This window comes from Saimiri boliviensis, chromosome 7 (assembly GCF_048565385.1).
Source record: "Saimiri boliviensis isolate mSaiBol1 chromosome 7, mSaiBol1.pri, whole genome shotgun sequence".
NCBI lineage: Eukaryota > Metazoa > Chordata > Mammalia > Primates > Cebidae > Saimiri > Saimiri boliviensis.
In genome coordinates this window covers 108055975-108076019 of record NC_133455.1, presented here as the reverse complement: position 1 = coordinate 108076019, position 20045 = coordinate 108055975, and positions in this window count along the sequence as shown.

Below are 20045 nucleotides of genomic sequence, written 5' to 3'. Positions count from 1 at the left end.
CCGTATCATTAGAATCATACAGTATGCCTTGTCAGATTGACTTCTTTCACTTGGTAATATGCATCTAAGATTCCTCCATGTCTTTTCATGGTTTGATAGCTCATTTCATCTTAAGCCCTCAATAATATTGCATTGTCTAGATGTACCACATGTTATTTACCCATTCATCTACTGAAAGATATCTTGGTTGCATCCAAGTATTGGCAAATATAAATGAAGCTTCTATAAAGATCTCTACACAGAGTTTTGTGTGAATATAAATTTTCAACTACTTTTGGCAAATACCAAGGACAGTGATTGCTATACTGTACAGTAAAAGTATGTTTTGTTTACTAAGAAACTGCCCTACTGCCTTCCAAAGTGGCTGTACCATTTTGTGTTTCCACCAGCAATGAATGAGAGTTCCTGTTGCTCCACAGCCTTACCAGCATTTGGTGTTGCCAGTGTTCTGGATTTTGGCCATTTAAATAAGTGTGCAGCAGTATCCATTGTTGTTTTAACCAGCATTTCCCTGATGACATATGATGTGTTGCCTCACTTCACATGCATATTTGCCATCTGTATGTCTTCTTTGATGATGTGTCTAAGTTCTTTGGTCCATTTTTAGGCTGAGGTGTTTGGTTTTTATTGCTGAGTTTAAAATTTATCTGTATATTTTGAATAACAGTCCTTTATCAAAGATGTCTTTTGCAAATATTTTCTCCCAGCCTATGACTTGTCTTCTCATTTTCTTGGCAGTCCCTTTCATGGAGCAGAAGTTTTTAATTTTACTAAAATTCAGCTTACCAATTCCTTCATTTATGGATCATGCCATTGGTGATGTATCTAAAAAAACAAATTATTGCCAAACTCAAGGTCATGTAGATTGCCTCCTATATTAATCTTCTAGGAGTTTTACACTTTTGCATTTTACTTTTAGGTATATGATCCCTTTTGAGTTTATTTTATGAAGGGTTTAGGAATTGTGTCTAGATCCTTTTTTTTTCTGCATATGAATGCCCATTGTTCTGGCATCATTTGTTGAAAAGACTATTTGTGCTCCACTGCATTGCCTTTGCTATTGTCAAAGATTGGTTGACTGTATTATGTGGGTCTATTACTGGGCTCTCTATATGAACATGGAATATCTCTCCACTTATTTAGTTCTTCTGTGATTTCTTTCATCAGAGTTTTAGAGTTTTTGTTCACATTTTGTTAGATTTATACCTAAGTATTTCATTTACTTGCATACAAATGTAAATGGCATTGTGTTTTTATTTTAAATTCCACCTGTTAATTGCTAGAATATAAGAAAGCAATTAACTTTTGAATATGAACCTTTTATCATGCAACCTATCATCACTCAGTTCTAGGATTCTTTTGCTGATTCTTTTAGATTTCCTTCACAGATAATCATATGATCTGTGAGCAATGTTTTATTTCTTCCTTATCAATCCATATATATTTTATTTCCCTTTCTTATTTTATTGCATTAGTTAGGACTTCCAATATGGTGTTGAAAAGCAATAGTGAGAAGGAATATTCTTGTCTTGTTCTTGATCTCAGTGGGAAAGCTTTGAGTTTCTCAGCATGAAGTATGGTATTAGCTGTAGGGTTTTTGTAGATATTTTTTATCAAATTGAAAAAGTTCTCCCTCTATTCCTAGTTTTATGAGAGTTTTTATCATGAATGGGTATTGGATTTTGTCAAATGCTCTTTATGAATCTATTTACATAACGATGTGATTTTTCTTTCTTAGTGTGTTGATGATACAATTGTATGAATTCCATACAATTCCTGGAGTAAAGCTGCATTCATACATTGCATTCTGTAGCAGTACTACCTGCTAGGTTGTCTGCCTCCAGATCAACTGGTTTTGCTAGGAAGCCCAGCTCTGTCTGTGCCCAGGAACACCCAAAGGTATTTTCTTATCTAACCCATTATCAAAACAAAACTTGCTATTATAGATTCAGTTGGTAAATAACACACTCTCCCACTCAAGACTTTAGACAAAAGGGCTAGCACTCTCTTTCATAGCTACCCTGGTGTTGTAAGCCAAAGAGCAGCCCCTGATTTTGGCCTCACCCCATTTTTAAGTGCTCCTAAACTTACTAGACCAGAGAAAAAGGATGGTAAATAGTTTTCATTCCTCTACCAAAACTAGTCAATTAGTAGAGCTTACGGGAGCATCACGTTGAAAGAATTCTGAGACCTGGTCTAGGCTCTGTGGAAAAGAGGGTACATCATAATCCTGCAAAAGATTACCTTTTTTATATGCAGCAATTCCAAATTTGATTTAACTATGATACCCACTTCTCAAAGAACTTATTTTGGGAATAGTTTTTACTGAATATAGTCTAGAAAATTATGTGCTTCACATTGTACACTGCTCCATGTCTTAATAAGCTCATCCCTGGGGTCACAAAGGAACATGGCACATTGTGTAGCAATTCATAAGTCGGAGGGGTCATGAACATATAGAGACTGTCTTACTAATAAAATTAATCCAGTGTTTAAAATTTTGCTGACACTCTTTGTAGTTAGACATCACTCTTTATGATGAAAATTTCAGTCTCTGAGCTCTCCTCACTTACTGTATTCCTAATGGAGAGACCTGTATTCTGGGGAAACCTTCAGAAAGATTGACAAACAGGGAAATTTGGGTCTTCTCCTACTTAATTAGCAGAACACAAATATGTCTCTGGAAATATTTCTCAATACAATATGATTTTTCCAGTGAAAATCTGAAGTGTTCAAAAGAGAAGAGTTCACTCTTTAGAAGTTCACACATGGATTAGTCCCTGTCATGTAACATTAGATTTGCATGTTTCAGTAGGTCAGCTGTTAGCATTGGTGCTCTAGGGAGGGATAGAGCAGGGGGCAGGGACAGGGGATTGGGGAGGTGGCCTCTCAGCTGTTGCATGTGGCATTGCACCTGTGTGCCTACTCAGAGCTTTTTGAAATGTGTCCCCATCCAGAATACTTCTAGTTACTTGGATGCTGGTAAAGACAAACAGATTGCTTTTTAGTTCTGAAAAAAAAAAAAAAAAATGCCTAAGGGCATTTTTCTTCTTGGACTCCACAGAACACTTATTTTCAACTTTTCTGGAACTTAGGCAATCCTGGGAAAAGTATAGGGATTTATTCTCCACCTTTTATTGGTAACCTCCAACCAAGCTTTGTTTTTTCCCTAGTAAAGGGGTCCTAAATCCACATGCCTAGAAAACCTAGATGACCTGAACTTTTCAGTAAATCTATGCTACACTCAAATCCCTGACCATGGATGCCCTCCTGTGCCTCTCTCTTCTCGTTCTGGTTGACTTAGTGTCTCATCTTCTTTCTTTCTCTCATCCATAACTCTAAGTGAAAGTTATTTCTGTTTTTAATTGTTTGTACCTTCTTTACTATTTTTAGGATCTCAATCTGGAGAATCAGTGAATGGTAGCAGAACTTCCATGGACATTGATATTGGATAGACTGGGACTCAGACCCCAATGTATCCAGTGTCTGGATTTAGACAAATTATTTAATCACTCTGAGCTTAAGTTCCCTCATGTGTACAACAGATATTTTAATAGCTATTTTGCAGGTCTTGTGGAGAAATGAATATGTGAAAAAGGGCTGATGGGTAGATGCTGAATAAATGGTATCCATTATTGTTGCTACTTTAATTATCATTGCTTCAATCTGCCAGTGATCACTGTCTATGTACTTTTCCTCCCCACCGTGTTATTGCCCATCAACCTCTCCCTTCTCTGTCATGGGCACAAAAGCACTGATCCAAAGCCTGAATTACTAGTTATCTTGGTCAAGACCATTTGGTTAACTGCCCAGGAAAGAAGGGAAGCTCCCTTCCCATCCACTTGGCACAATGGGTCACATTATTTGCTAAAAGTCAACTAATGAGACCAGGAGACTTTGTCATAATCAAGCTACCACCTCCTGCAACCGAAGTGAAAATGTGAAGACTTCTGGGCAAGACTGGGAGTGAGGACTTCAGGTGTTTATCAATTACTTCAATTAAGGCTAGGACCTATTCTAGATAGCTCCACAGCAACGGACTTTCTTCTCTTGCATTTTAACTGTGGCCAGTGACTCCGAACCATTCCTCCTTGGGGAAAAGTGAAGAACTCCTTGTTCGGTTTAGGATTTGCAAACCTGGGGAATCCTCATCTTTACTAATCTATTGTCCTGGTTCAGCTCTCTAGAGAACTCAGTGTCCCATGGGAGAATGTGACACAGCTGCAGCTTGCAGTGAGCAGCTCTGCCAGGCAAACAGCCACCTCCCTTTTCAGAACAGAGAGGAAAACCAGGCCTCTGGGGCTCTGAGCCAGAGGAATTTAGAATGTATTCTCCCTCTTTGGTCAGCCACTTCCCTGAGCCCAAAGGACTTCCTGCACCTGCTTTTCTCTGACCTCTCTGAGGAGTCACAGTTCCTTAACAAGCTAGCCACAGTGATTTAGCATCCTTACCTACCTGAACTATCTCCTGCCCTAGCCTCCTCCCACCCCTATCCCCAGTCTCTTTACTTGCTCTTTCCTACGTGTGGAAAAATCTGGCATAGTCCTTCCTATTCTGACAGTCTACCCTGAAAGGCACAGATGGAGAGATACTTCTTGGCTGAGCAATTATCTTGACACCAGCCACATTTGGGGAGAGAAGTGGAGAGACCACCAGTTTTTAGGACTTCTCTACTTCTCTATGACTGGGCCCTCATCATTAGGACTAAATTACTGAAACTGCTAGCAGCAGGGTTGTCAAGTCTCTCAGAAAAACGGGACTAGATATTTCTACTCTTTTTGAGAAAACCTGCTCTCCCCACTGATCTGAAAGAGGCAGCTCTGTCCTCCCCTATGACCCTAACTGCATGGGCCATGACAGTTTGGATCATGATGAACAACTGACAAAAAAGGACTCAGTCCTTTAGCCAGACAGTGGTTTATGACTCAGGTGGTCCAGCTCAAACAGATGAGCTGGGCCAATCCAACCCTCACAAATTGTGTATCAACACACACACAAGCCAGTTGCTATCAGTACTGTCGGGAAGGCCACTAGAATCATACCCAAAATGAGAAAGCAGAGGAATCTGGTCAAGACAGAGCAGGAGGGAGTAGAAGCATGAACAGAGGCAGAGATGGGAAGGCCATGACAACATGAAGAGACAGAGCAGCCCCAGCTGTGTCTTCTGGCTCCCGGCCCCACCCTGTGAGACTGACTCTACCTTTCATCTTTGTCCTATGACTGTCATTCAGTCACCTTCTGGCAGAAGCTAGTTCAAACAAGGTTTTGTTTCTTTTCAACCAAAAGAATCTTGACTGAAGCGGTTTCTCCAGAATAGATTCCAGTGTCTAAACATTTTCCCAGACATGCTGCATTGTAGTCTGAGTCTCCTGTTAGTTTGTCTAAATGATAAACATAGCCATCACTTTCTGAATGCTTTCCTTGTGCCAGACAGTGTGCAAGGAGCTTCAGACACATTTGTCTCATTTTTTTCATAGTGATGTACTAATAGTATCTCTGTCACACATGTAAGAAAACTAAGAATTAGAAAAGCTCAGTAAAATTGCCCAAGGTCATGCACTTTCTAAGTGGGAGACCCAGCATCTGACTCTGTGCTTCTAACTATCCCTAGGATATTATCTTCTGTACAGTCAGACTGGCAGGATGAAGCCATGCAGCTCCAACCTGCAGGAGTGTGGCTGTAGACTCCACAGGCTCTCCTGGGAAGAGCCAACATCCCAAAGCTGTAGGCCAGCAAGGATGTCCAAGGTGGGACTAAGAATTATAGACCACCACAGGCATTGGTCACAATACCTACTGTCCTAGCAGTGGGCCTCAAAAAAGATCAGATGTGTAAATCCCTTTTCCAATCTCCAGCTCACTATAGTATTCTAAGAGGAAATGCAGAAAATGAAAACATATTAGGAGGCTGGGCACAGTGGCTCATGCTTTTAATCCCAATACTTTGGGAGGCCGAGGCAGGTGGATCACCTTAGGTCAGGAGATCGAGACAAGCCTGGCCGACACAGTGAAACATCATCTCTACTAAAAATACAAAAATTAGCCAGATTCGGTGGTGTGCACCTGTGATCCCAGCTACTCAGGAGGCTAAAGCACGATAATTGCTTGAACCCAGGAGACAGAGGTTGCAGTGAGACGAGATCACTCCACTGCACAGGGCTACAGAGCGAGACTCCATCTCAAAAAACAAGGCTGGGCACCGTGGCTAACACCTGTAATCCTAGCACTTTGGGAGGGTGAGGTGGGCGGATCATGAGGTCAGGAGATGGAGATTATCCTGGACAACATGATGAAACCCTGTCTCTACTAAAAATACAAAAAATTAGTCAGGTGTGCCTGTAGTCCCAGATACTCAGGAGGCTGAGGCAGGAGGATCACTTGAACCCAGGAGGTGGAGGCTGTAGTAAGCTGAGATCACACTACTACACTCCAGCCTGGGCAACAGAGCAAGACTCTGTCTTAAAAAAAAAAAGCATGTTAGGAAAAGCAGATATGACTGCAAACTTCCCTATAGCACTGATGATTTTTTGAGGAACAATTCCTAAATATATTAAGTAATACAGAGGTAAACTTGTTTTTTTATTTTTTTTAAATAAATAGTTCTCCTTTATTTACCCCTTGGTAACCCTAAACATAATTTTTTTTTTTTTTTTTTTTTTTTTTTTTTTTTTTTTTTTTTTTTTGAGACGGAGTTTCGCTCTTGTTACCCAGGCTGGAGTGCAATGGCACGATCTCGGCTCACCGCAACCTCCGCCTCCTGGGTTCAGGCAATTCTCCTGCCTCAGCCTCCTAAGTAGCTGGGATTACAGGCATGCGCCACCATGCCCAGCTAATGTTTTGTATTTTTAGTAGAGACGGGGTTTCACCATGCTGACCAGGATAGTCTCGATCTCCTGACCTCGTGATCCACCCGCCTCGGCTTCCCAAAGTGCTGGGATTACAGGCTTAAGCCACCGCGCCTGGCTCCTAAACATATTTTTTAATGAACATTTTCTAAAAATAATGTCCTAGAGATTATCTTTATTGTTAGGCTTCTGCTTCACTGATACACAATCCACAAAACTTATTTGTTTGTACAGGAAAAGGTAAAAATAAATGCAGGTTGACACTTAATGAAGTATAGATGGTAGCATGGTATTTATTAAGTTTTCCAAGCCCAAATTTTTATCAAGCACTATTAATTATCCTCCAGAGTATCTTCTAGGATAATAGAAATGACATTAAATGAAGATGTTTTGTTCAAAAACACATTGACCTTTCCAGGACAGATAAATGACTGATATTGGGGGTCAGTGTATGACACTCCTATGGGAAGAAAAACAACAATATGTGCAAATAGCAATTAAATGTGCTCAAGAAGTTGTTGCGGTTTTGATTTTTTTTTTAACTAGAGCTGTAATTACAGGGCTACTAAAGATGTAAAGTATATAGTTAAGCTTTCGTCAGCACTTTTATTGTAACTTAGTGAGATTAGTCATTTTCATTGTTCCCTTTGTGTGCCAAAAATGGAAGACAGCTGTTTGTGCACTAAAAACTTCTTTTTAAAGGATAGTTCTCTCTGGTTATCAAGCATATTTTGCCATCAGGGAAACATATTTTAAAGCTCTTGCATTGTCAAAATGAAGTGTGTAGGAATGATTGCTTTAGCTGTTACTTCTAAATAAGGACAGGAGATTTAATATGTGGAAATACTCCTCAACGATGACACAAAATATCGGGCTAGATTCACAACTATTCCAATTTCTGTCTCTTCCTGCAAGATGTATCCCTGATGGCAGTCATCAGTCCCTGAATTCATTCCCTGAGCTTGAGAGTTCTGTAGAAGTGTTGAGGGACAGTTCTGTGGCAGCCCTCGTGGAAAAGTCTGAGGACTGGTAACCTACATCACAACCAGCCTATCACCCAAGAACACAGCCAGCTTCTTTTGCAAGGTTGTACCCATTAGTCGATCATATCTAAATCTGAGAGTTGTGACTGACTTAAACCTATTCGTCTTTCAAGGTATAAACCTCAAGAATTTTTTTCCACTACTACATTAAATATTTGCCATCTAAGAGATCAAAGAGCATGCAGCTTAACTAAATTTTAAACAAAACTCACGTGTATCATTTTTTCTTTGCTGCAACATGTCACGTTAACAAGAGAGGTAATATTTATATCTCTTCTGTGGATGTTTTAAAGATCAACTTTTTTTTTATTCGAGACACTCAATTATTTTGTTCCCCTATTCAATAAATAATCTAATAGGAAATCTATGCTGGGAAGATGGCCGTCTAAGAAGAGCTCAGGACTTCAGCTCCCAGTGAAAGTGCAGAGGGTGAGTGGACGCCGCATTTCCAGACGAACTCTTATTGCCCATAGACCAGGAGATACCCAGGCAGAGGGGTCGCCAGCGTCGCAGTCCCAGCCGGTGCGGCTGTTTTGGCCCCCACGGGGCTGATTCCGCCTGCGCCGCTGCTGTGACCACGCCCTGTGGCTGCGGTTCTCCGTACAAAAGCCACTGGTCTGGGAGCCCTCTTAGTTGGCGAGCAGAGCCCTGAGACGGCAGAATAGCCCATTCATCTGAAATAGTGAGTCAGGCCAGGAGATTCCTAGGCAAAAAATCCGCCAGGAGCCGGCGCCAGGGTTCGAGCCGACTTCGTGAGTCGCAGCACGGGAGATCCCGGGCCTTTTCAACAAGCGACCGGAACGCGGGGTCGTTCAACTTAAAAGAAAAGACTCTGAGTCAGGGAGCCAGGTGATCAGGCTCGGTTGGTCACACCCCTCCACCCCCAACAACAACCAAAACAAAAACAGTAATTGGAAACCCTCTGGGTTGAGCCCTTCAAACCAAGCACAGCTGAACCCGGACGGTCCGGCTCCGTGGGGGAGGGGCTTCCGCCATTACTGAGACTCGCCACCGCTACGGAGGCAGGCTGCCGTTGCCGAGGCAACCCGCCATTACCGAGGCAACCTGCCACAACAGAGAGAGTCCGCCATAACAGAGGCGGCGCCACCATTGCCGAGACAGTTCTAACTACGCCCATGTAAAAAGGACTACAGGGAAGAGCTCAGGGCAGCTGGGCGGAGCCCACAGCAGCTCAGCAAAGCCCCTGCGGGCAGGCAGAAGCTAGGCCTGCTGCTAGCTGGGCGGGTCCGACCTGAAAGAAAAATCAAAAAAGGCAGTAGTGCAACGGAAACTCATAAAGCTCCAACTCCCTGGGACAGAGACAGACAACAGGTGGATAAACCCACAAAAATGGGAAGAAACCAGCGTAAAAAGGATGAAAACTCCTGAAACCAGAACACTTCTCCTCCTAAAAGTGATCACAACTCCTTACCAGCAAGGGAACCAGACCGGATGGAGAAGGAGGGTGATGAAATGACAGAATCAGACTTCAGAAGGTGGGTAGTAAGAAACTACAATGAGCTAAAAGAACATGTTCTAACCCATCGCAAAGAAAATAGGAACCTTGAAAAAAGATTGGACGAACTGCTGACGAGAATGGACAGCATAGAGAGGAGTATAAGTGAATTGATGGAGCTGAAAAACGCAACGCGAGAACTTCGTGAAGCATGCACAAGCTTCAACAGCCGAATTGACCAAGCAGAAGAAAGGATATCAGAGGTCGAAGATCAACTCAATGAAATAAAAAGAGAAGGCAAGAACAGAGAAAAAAGCGCAAAAAGGAATGAACAAAATCTTCAAGAAATGTGGGACTATGTGAAAAGACCTAATCTACGTCTGATAGGTGTACCTGAATGTGATGAAGAGAATGAATCCAAGCTGGAAAATACTCTTCAGGATATTATCCAGGAAAACTTCCCTAACCTAGCAAGGCAGACCAATATTCAAATCCAGGAAATACAGAGAACACCACAAAGATATTCCTCAAGGAGAGCAACCCCAAGGCACATAATCGTCAGATTCACCAGGGTTGAAATGAAAGAGAAAATGCTAAGGGCAGCCAGAGAGAAAGGTCGGGTTACCCACAAAGGGAAGCCCATTAGACTCACAGCAGATCTCTCAGCAGAAACCCTACAAGCCAGAAGAGATTGGGGGCCAATATTCAACATCCTTAAAGAAAAGAACTTTCAACCCAGAATCTCCTATCCAGTCAAACTAAGCTTCATAAGTGAAGGAAAAATAAAATCCTTTGTGAACAAGCAAGCACTCAGAGATTTCATCACCACCAAACCTGCTCTACAAGAACTCCTGAAAGAGGCTCTACACATATAAAGGAACAACCAGTACCAGCCACTCCAAAAACACACCAAATGGTAAAAGAGCATCAACACAATCAAGAATCTGCATCAACTAACCAACAAAACAGCCAGGTAGCATCAAAATGACAGCATCAAATTCACACATAACAATACTATCCCTAAATGTCAATGGACTAAATGCCCCAATCAAAAGACACAGACTGGCAAATTGGATAAAAAGCCAAAACCCATCAGTGTGCTGTATCCAGGAAACCCATCTTACATGCAAGGATACACAAAGGCTCAAAATAAAGGGATGGAGGAAGATCTACCAAGCAAATGGAGAGCAAAAAAAAGGCAGGAGTTGCAATTCTCATCTCTGATAAAATAGACTTTAAAGCAACAAAGATCAAAAGAGACAAAGAAGGACATTACATAATGGTAAAAGGATCACTGCAACAAGAAGAGCTAACGATCCTAAATATATACGCACCCAATACAGGAGCACCCAGATACATAAGGCAAGTTCTTAATGACTTACAAAGAGACTTAGACTCCCACACAATAATAGTGGGAGACTTTAACACCCCATTGTCAATATTAGACAGATCAACCACACAGAAAATCAACAAGGATATCCAGGACCTGAATACAGACCTGGAACAAGCAAACCTAATAGACATTTACAGAACTCTCCACCCCAAATCCACAGAATATACATTCTTCTCAGCACCACATCACACCTACTCTAAAATTGACCACATAATTGGCAATAAATCACTCCTCAGCAAATGCAAAAGAACAGAAATCATAACAAACAGTCTCTCAGACCACAGTGCAATCGAGTTAGAACTCAGAATGCAGAAACTAACTCAGAACCGCACAGCTTCATGGAAACTGAACAACTTGCTCTCGAATGTTGACTGGATAAACAATGAAATGAAGGCAGAAATAAAGATGTTCTTCGAAACCAATGAGAACGAAGACAAAACATACCAGAATCTCTGGGACACATTTAAAACAGTCTCTAGAGGAAAATATATAGCAATGAGTGCCCACATGAGAAGAAAGGAGAGATCTAAAATTGACACCCTATCATCAAAATTGAAAGAGCTAGAGGAGCAAGATCAAAAAAACTCAAAACCTAGCAGAAGACAGGAAATAACTAAGATCAGAGCAGAACTGAAGGAAATAGAGACACAAAAAACTCTTCAAAAAATCAATAAATCCAGGACCTGGTTTTTTGAAAAGATCAACAAAATAGACAGACCACTAGCCAGATTAATAAAAAAGAAAAGAGAGAATAACCAAATTGATGCAATAAAAAACGATAAAGGGGATATCACCACAGATTCCACAGAAATCCAAACCATCATCAGAGATTATTACAAACAACTCTATGCACATAAACTAGTAAACCTGGAAGAAATGGATAAATTCCTGGACACCTGCAACCTCCCAAGCCTAAACCTGGAAGAAGCCGAAACCCTGAATAGACCAATAACATGGTCTGAAGTCGAGGCAGCAATAAAGAGCCTACCACCCAAAAAAAGCCCAGGTCCAGATGGGTTCACAGCTGAATTCTACCAGACATACAAGGAGGAGCTGATACCATTCCTTCTGAAACTATTCCAGACAATCCAAAAACAGGGAATCCTTCCCAAATCATTTTACGAGACAAACATCATCCTGATACCAAAACCCGGCAGAGACTCAACAAGAAAAGAAAATTTCAGGCCAATATCCATGATGAACATAGATGCAAAAATCTTCAATAAAATACTGGCAAACCGACTGCAACAGCATATCAAAAAGCTCATCCACCATGATCAAGTAGGATTCATCCCGGGGATGCAAGGCTGGTTCAACATACGCAAGTCCATAAACGTAATTCACCACATAAACAGAACCAAAGACAAAAACCACATGATTATCTCGATTGATGCAGAGAAGGCTTTTGACAAAATTCAACAACCCTTTATGCTAAAAACCCTCAATAAACTAGGTATTGACGGAACGTATCTCAAAACAATAAAAGCTATTTACGACAAACCAACAGCCAATATCATACTGAATGGGCAAAAACTGGAAGCATTCCCTTTGAAATCTGGCACTAGACAAGGATGCCCTCTCTCACCACTCCTATTCAATATAGTACTGGAAGTTCTAGCCAGAGCAATCAGGCAAGGAAAAGAAATAAAGGGTATCCAAATTGGAAAGGAGGAAATCAAATTGTCTCTATTTGCAGATGACATGATTGTATATCTGGAAGACCCCATCATCTCAGCCCAAAATCTCCTGAAACTGATAAACAACTTCAGCAAAGTCTCAGGGTACAAAATCAACGTGCAAAAATCACAAGCATTCCTATACACCAGTAATAGACTTCAAGAGAGCCAAATCAAGAACGAACTGCCATTCACAATTGCTACAAAGAGAATAAAGTACCTAGGAATACAACTAACAAGGAACGTAAAGGACCTCTTCAAGGAGAACTACAAGCCATTGCTCAACGAAATAAGAGAGGATACAAACAGATGGAGAAACATTCCATGTTCATGGTTAGGAAGAATCAAAATCGTAAAAATGGCCATACTGCCCAAAGTAATTTACAGATTCAACGCTATTCCCATCAAGCTACCAACGACCTTCTTCACAGAACTGGAAAAAAACACCTTAAACTTCATATGGAACCAAAAGAGAGCCCGCATAGCCAAGTCAATTCTAAGCCAAAAGAACAAAGCAGGAGGCATCACACTACCGGACTTCAAACTATACTACAAGGCTACAGTAATCAAAACAGCATGGTACTGGTACCAAAACAGAGATATAGACCAATGGAACAGAACAGAGGCCTCAGAGGAAATACAACATACCCACAACCATCTGATCTTCGACAAACCTGACAAAAACAAGCAATGGGGAAAGGATTCCCTGTTTAATAAATGGTGTTGGGAAAACTGGCTAGCCATGTGCAGAAAGCAGAAACAGGACCCCTTCCTGACACCTTACACCAAAATTAACTCCAGATGGATTAAAGACTTAAACATCAGACCTAATACCATAAAAACCTTAGAAGAAAATCTAGGGAAAACCATTCAGGACATAGGTGTAGGCAAGGACTTCATGACCAAAACGCCAAAAGCAATGGCAACAAAAGCCAATATAGACAAATGGGACCTAATCAAACTCCACAGCTTCTGCATGGCAAAAGAAACAGTCAGTAGAGTGAATCGGCAACCAACAGAATGGGAAAAAATTTTTGCAGCCTACCCATCTGACAAGGGGCTGATATCCAGAATTTACAAAGAACTAAAGCAGATCTACAAGAAAAAAACAAACAAGCCCATTCAAAAATGGGCGAAGGATATGAACAGATACTTTACAAAAGAAGACATACAGGAGGCCAACAAACATGAAAAAATGCTCATCATCACTGGTCATCAGAGAAATGCAAATCAAAACCACATTGAGATACCATCTCACACCAGTTAGAATGGCAATCATTAAAAAATCGGGAAACAACAGATGCTGGAGAGGATGTGGAGAAATAGGAACACTTTTACACTGTTGGTGGGAATGTAAATTAATTCAACCATTGTGGAAGACAGTGTGGCGATTCCTCAAGGACCTAAAAATAGAAATCCCATTTGACCCAGCAATCCCATTACTGGGTATATATCCAAAGGATTATAAATCATTCTACTATAAGGACACGTGCACACGAATGTTCATTGCAGCACTGTTTACAATAGCAAAGACCTGGAACCAACCCAAATGCCCAACGATGATAGACTGGATAGGGAAAATGTGGTACATATACACCATGGAATATTATGCAGCCATCAAAAACGATGAGTTCACGTCCTTTGTAGGGACATGGATGAACCTGGAAACCATCATTCTCAGCAAACTGACACAAGAGCAGAAAATCAAACACCGTATATTCTCGCTCATAGGCAGGTGTTGAACAATGAGAACACATGGACACAGGGAGGGGAGCACTACACACTGGGGTCCGTTGGGGGGAAATGGGGGAGGGACGGGGGTGGGGAGGTGGGAAGAGATAGCATGGGGAGAAATGACAGATACAGGTGAGGGGACAGAAGGCAGCAAAGCACACTGCCATGTGTGTACCTATGCAACAATCTTGCATGTTCATCACATGTACCCCAAAACCTAAAATGCAATAAAAAAAAAAAAAGAAAGTAAAATACCTGAGAAAAGATAATAGTTACCAGGATTAACCGCACATACACAAGTTCGTATGTGGATGCCCCAAATCACAGAAGGATAGGAAATCAGTTATTCTTCCCTGGGAAAGATGCAGACAGGCCTCAGCCTTACCAACCCCCGACTCATAACACCCTTTATCTGCTCCAGCTGCCTCAGCCCAGCCCAGACCTTCCTGCAGTCTCACTCCCCGGCTTTGCTGGGAATACCTGGGATCCTGTCTTTCTTTCTTTCTGCTTCTTTGGCCAACACCTCAGACCCATCTTGCTTCGCTTCTGTGGTTTGCAACAAAGAAGGCCATTTTCCCACTGCCTGCACAACATTCACCTTAGGCTTGTTTCTCACTTAAATCCCAACTTGAAATTTGGATATCGTTTTTACAGAGAAGCTCCATTTGTATTGGTGGCTTTGTTCTACGATACTAACTTAGTAAATGCAAGCCAGACAGCAATAATATTAGCGTTATTTAAGATGCTAATATTTATTGAGAGCCTATGTTTAAGCAAACACTGCCCTAAATTCTTTCCATATATTAAATGATTTAATCTTAACAGTTCCATTTTATTCTCACAACCAGCAGGGCCAGAATTTAAATTCAGGCAGGCTGGTTCCAAAACCAACAAACTGCTCTGATATAATCGGAGAATGCTTATAGTCAAGGAGGCTGCTAGGTTAATTAAAAGCAAGAATTTTCCAAAAAAAAAAAAAAAAAAAAAAGGAAATCTACTGGGCTGCTTTGCAGAAGGAATTTTTTTAATGGTCCAGACTCTGAAGGTTATACTTTAGTTACTGAGTAAGACCTAAAAACATAAAACAATTAAATAACCAACACTAATCAATGTATTAAAAGATGTCTATGGCATGGATGGAGAGGTGCAGCTCAGACCTGCTTTTAAGAAGAGTCACTGCGCATCTGTCAAGACTGTGGAGAACAAACAACCTCCAGCTGTTAACCTCTTCGGCTTCCAAGCCAAGGTTACAGTCTTCTCAGGAGGCACCTAGACAGTAACCCAGCAAGGCAGTAGTATAGGACCTGGCCATTACTGCCCAATGACTGTCCCTCTAACATGTCCTCTGCTACAGGACTCTCCATTGGACTGGAAAGGAACTTTATAAGGTCTGCATGCCATTTGATGGCTCCTGTGCTCAATCCCACTTCTTTTTCTTTCACCACAATCACTTATCAATAAACCTTTCGCAGTCCTATGTCTCAGAGTCTGCTTTCTGGAGATCCTTACCTGCAACAGGGTCAAAATATTAGCCAAAGTCAAGAAGGGGTTGGAATCAGGACTCTGCCATTAGCGGAGGTGAAGGGGAGTTGGGAGAGGTATTAAAGTTCACCAGGGGAATTGTGACAATTAATGAGCTTTGAGCTCAACTCCCTTAAATGATACCTGTACATGGAAGGCCAGGGAAGATCAGGAACCAGTGAAAGAGGGTTCAGATAAGACCACTCCAGTGTAGGATAGAGAGGAATGGCACTCCAGGAAGGAGGATGTGGCTCTCCACCATTCCTCTCCTGAGAAAGAGACCTTTGTAGCGATGTTGTGGAGGAAGTTCATATCTTGCACTGAGAAAAGCTCAGTTGGAGTCCTAGCTCTCTCACTGATAATCTGTGTGACACTGGACAGGCCACTTTACTTCCCTGGGTATGCTTCTTTTACAAGGTCTGATGTTGATTCTCCTGCCCACCTCACAGGGCAGTGATGTGGAACCAAGTGAGATAGTTGACAGAAAAGCATTTTATTGGCTGAACAACCCTGTGATAACTAAGAGAGGGTAAGGTCTTTTTGCCATGGCACATATGAAGGGCTATGAGGAAGCATGTATGATGGTGGCCACAGAGCACCACCACCACCTCTTTCAGATACCAAGGGAGGGTGTGCAGAGCTCATCCCTTCTGAGAATGTCCACTCCCCCAATCCTCAGCATTGGCACCCAAAGTCTAAGGACTTATGCTCTAGATACGTTTAGCAAATCTCTTCCTTTTCAAATGTATATCACTTATTCATTTTTTATTTTCTTCCTAATATATTTATAATTTAATCTGGTGATGTTAGGACAAAATATACACTCAACATATATTTGGCCTGAATTGAATTGATCCCTTAATTATTTATTCTAGTGGTCTTTAAATGCTTTGTGATAGCTTTCACAAGCTGCTTTTTAATATGGTAACAGCCTGTTCTTTACATCAGAGTGAATGTCACTGGGTGTTAAAGAACACGTTAGCTACCACATTCAATAGGAGAGAATGACTCAGGACAGCAGGAAAATAAATATTCATGGCCTTTAGCTTGTCTTTACTGAATTTCTTAGAGACAAAAATTACCTGTGACCCTGATAGTTCCTATGATATATAAATTGCATTCTGGACCTGGGTGTGAGGGGACAGATAATGCCTTTTATTTTGTTCTTGTTTTGTTTTTCCTTTTTTGTGTTCAGTGTCTCTTTCCCAATTTCTTCAGATATTAACACTCCCACTTTGGGCAGAGCCTATACTCCCTATCCCCAGTTAGTTCTAGCGGGACCGCCAATCACAGCAACTATGGTTGACCAGGATGGACCCACAACGAGGATGGGCTCCGGCTGGTACTCATCCCCCTGGCCTACGTGACTGTCCCAGAAAGTAGACATAACTCAAGCCAGCCAAGTGAATTAACTTACGGATGGACATTCAAAAAGTGGTGTTCTTTTCATCCTCTGTAGAACGAAGGGTGGACTGGTGTAAACTTACAGCTATCTGGGGTCGAACTCTTCCTTTTCCTCAACACACAGAAGTCTGTGTGCAGTGGTAGCAAATGAGGCCAAATTCCGAAAGGAGAAATGAGGCAATAAGGAAGAAAGACAGGGTAGTGGGGGAGGAGAAGAAAGAAAAAGAGGCAGGATTAGAGAAAAGAAAAGAAGGAGTAGGAAAGAGACAGGGGGCTGAGACAGCAGCTTTTATTTCAGACCATTTCAAAAGTCAAGAGCAGAGCTAAGAATAGATGTTCATAATGGCCAATCCAGTTTTCAGACCATATACACATGGTCCCTGCCCCCCATGCAGGCTTTCCAGTAACAGGGTTTATAGAGAGAAAGAGAGGTAGAGAGATGGTTATAGAGAAGAAAGAAGAGAAAGGGTGTCATAGAGGAGTGAGGGAGAAGAGGAAAGAGGATAGAAGGAGTTCGAAAGAGAGAGACAAGAGGGGAGGGAAGGAAAGAAGAAAAGAGGAAAGAAGAGCAAAGATGACTAACGGTGTATAAATATACTACAGAAGTGACTAAGTGAAATGTTTCAGTATTATCATGCTGACTTACTTGCTAAATCCCAAAAGAATACTGAGAAAGTACATTTTGTGATGAGAAAATAACATACTTTTCTACACTGGAGGGTATAAATCATCATATAGTAATTTTAAGATCATTAACTTGAAAACTTTTTAAACACTACACAAAATGGGCAACATTACTATTTTTCCACATGTGATTAAATAATTAGGATTCTTCTGTCAGAAACTATGTCCTTATATTGCTGTAAGTACTTTCAGCATAGTAAGTAATCAATATTGTAAAATTAACCTGGGCTACATGGACAGAATAAACACAGTGAAATTTGAAGCTTCTCAAATCGCATTGCAAAGGCTGCAACTAAGACATTACACAAAGTGAGAAAACACATCTGTCTTTGGCTTTCCCAGAACTAAGCGCTGGAGAGGCACCCACACTTTCAGAACATTGAGAAGGAACACAGCTGCAACTCTGAAGAAACATAGGGGAGCCACACAACCAGAGTCAACCAACTGACCAATAAGCCTAAGTGTCACCTTCTGGGTCACACTCCAAAGCTTCTACACCAAAACCACCCCACTAACATACATCCCTCTGAAACCACAGACAAGAAGTCAGCTTCAAATACAGACCCTCACAAAGCCATGGACTAGTGAAAACATCCAGAAAAGAAATCTATTTGACTGAACTCAATCTACACTGCAGTTAAAGGAGCACCCACATCTCATGCAGAGATGAGAAAGAACCAATGCAAGAATTCTAGTTGCTCAAATGGCCAGAGTGTCCTACATCCTCCAAATAACAGCACCGGTTCTCCAACAAGAGCTCTTAACCAGGCCTAACTTGCTGGAATGACAGAAATAGAATTCAGAATATCGATAGGAATTAAGCCTATCAAGATTCAGGAGGATGGCAAAACCCAATCCAAGGAGAATAAGAATCACAATAAAGTAATACAGAAGCTGAAGGATGAAACAGCCAGTATAAAAAAAGGACCTAATGACTCTGACAGAGCTAAATAACACAATATTAACAGTAGAATAAACCAAGCTGAGGAAAGAATCTCAGAACTTGAAGACTGGTTCTCTGAAACAAGACAGTCAAACAAAAATAAAGAATAAAAAGGAATGAACAAAACTTTCAAAAAGTATGGGATTATGTAAAGAAGAAAAATCTACAAAGCAATGGCATCCTTGAAATGGAGGGGGAGAAAGCAAACAACTTGGAAAACACATTTTAGGATATCATATATGAAAATGTCCCCAACCTTGCTAGAAAGGCCAACAGTCAAATTCAGGAAATACGGAGAACTCCTGCACAATTCTACAAAAGAAGATCATTCCCAAGACATATAATCATCAGACTTCCAAAGGTAAGAATGAAAGATTGTTAAAGGCAGCCAGAGAGAAAGGGAAGGTTACCTAAAAAGGGATCCCCATGAGATTAACAGTGGACCTCTCAGCTGAAACTCTACAAACCAGAAGAAATTGAGGGCCTATATTCAACATTCTTAAAGAAAAAAATACAGAGAATACCACAAAGGTGTTCCTCAAGAAGAGTAACCCCAAGGCACATAATTATCACATTCACCAAGGTTGAAATGAAGGAAAAAATGCTAACGGCAGCCAGAGAGAAAGATCGGGTTACCTACAAAGGGAAGCCCATCAGACGCATAGCAAACCTAATAGATATCTACAGAACTCTCTCCATCCCAAATCCACAGATGTCCTTTTCATTGATGTTGAAGTTATTTCTTTCTGTTTTTTAGTTTTCCTTCTAATAGTCAGACCCCTCTGCTGTAGGACTGCTGGAAGTCCACTCCAGACCCTACTTGCCTGGGGATCACCTGCAGGAGCTGCAGAACAGTAAGATTTGCTGCCAGTTTCTTCTTCTGTTATCTTCGTCCCAGAAAGATATCTGCCAGATGTTGGCCTGAGCTCTCCTTTATGAGGTGTCTCTTTGGATATACAGGGGTTGGGGAGCTGCTTGAGGAGACAGTCTGTCCCTTATAGGAGTTCAAGTGCTGAGCTGTGAGCTCCATTGTTCTATTCAGAACTGCTGGGAAGGTACATTAAGTCTGCTGCAGTGGAACTCATAACCATGTTTTTTCCCAGGTGCTCTGTCCAGGGAAGCTGGGGCTTTATTTATAAGTTCCTGATGTACTGCTGCCTTTTTTCAGAGATGCCCTGCCCAGCAAGGAGGTAGCCCAGTCACAGTCTGCCAGCAGAGGCTTTGCTGAGCTGCCATCGGTTCTTTTGAGCTGCTGTGTCAACTTCTTTGTGGTTTTGTTTATAGAGGTATAGTTAGAATTGCCTCAGCAATGGCAGTCTGCCTCAGTAATGGCGGACTGCCTCTGT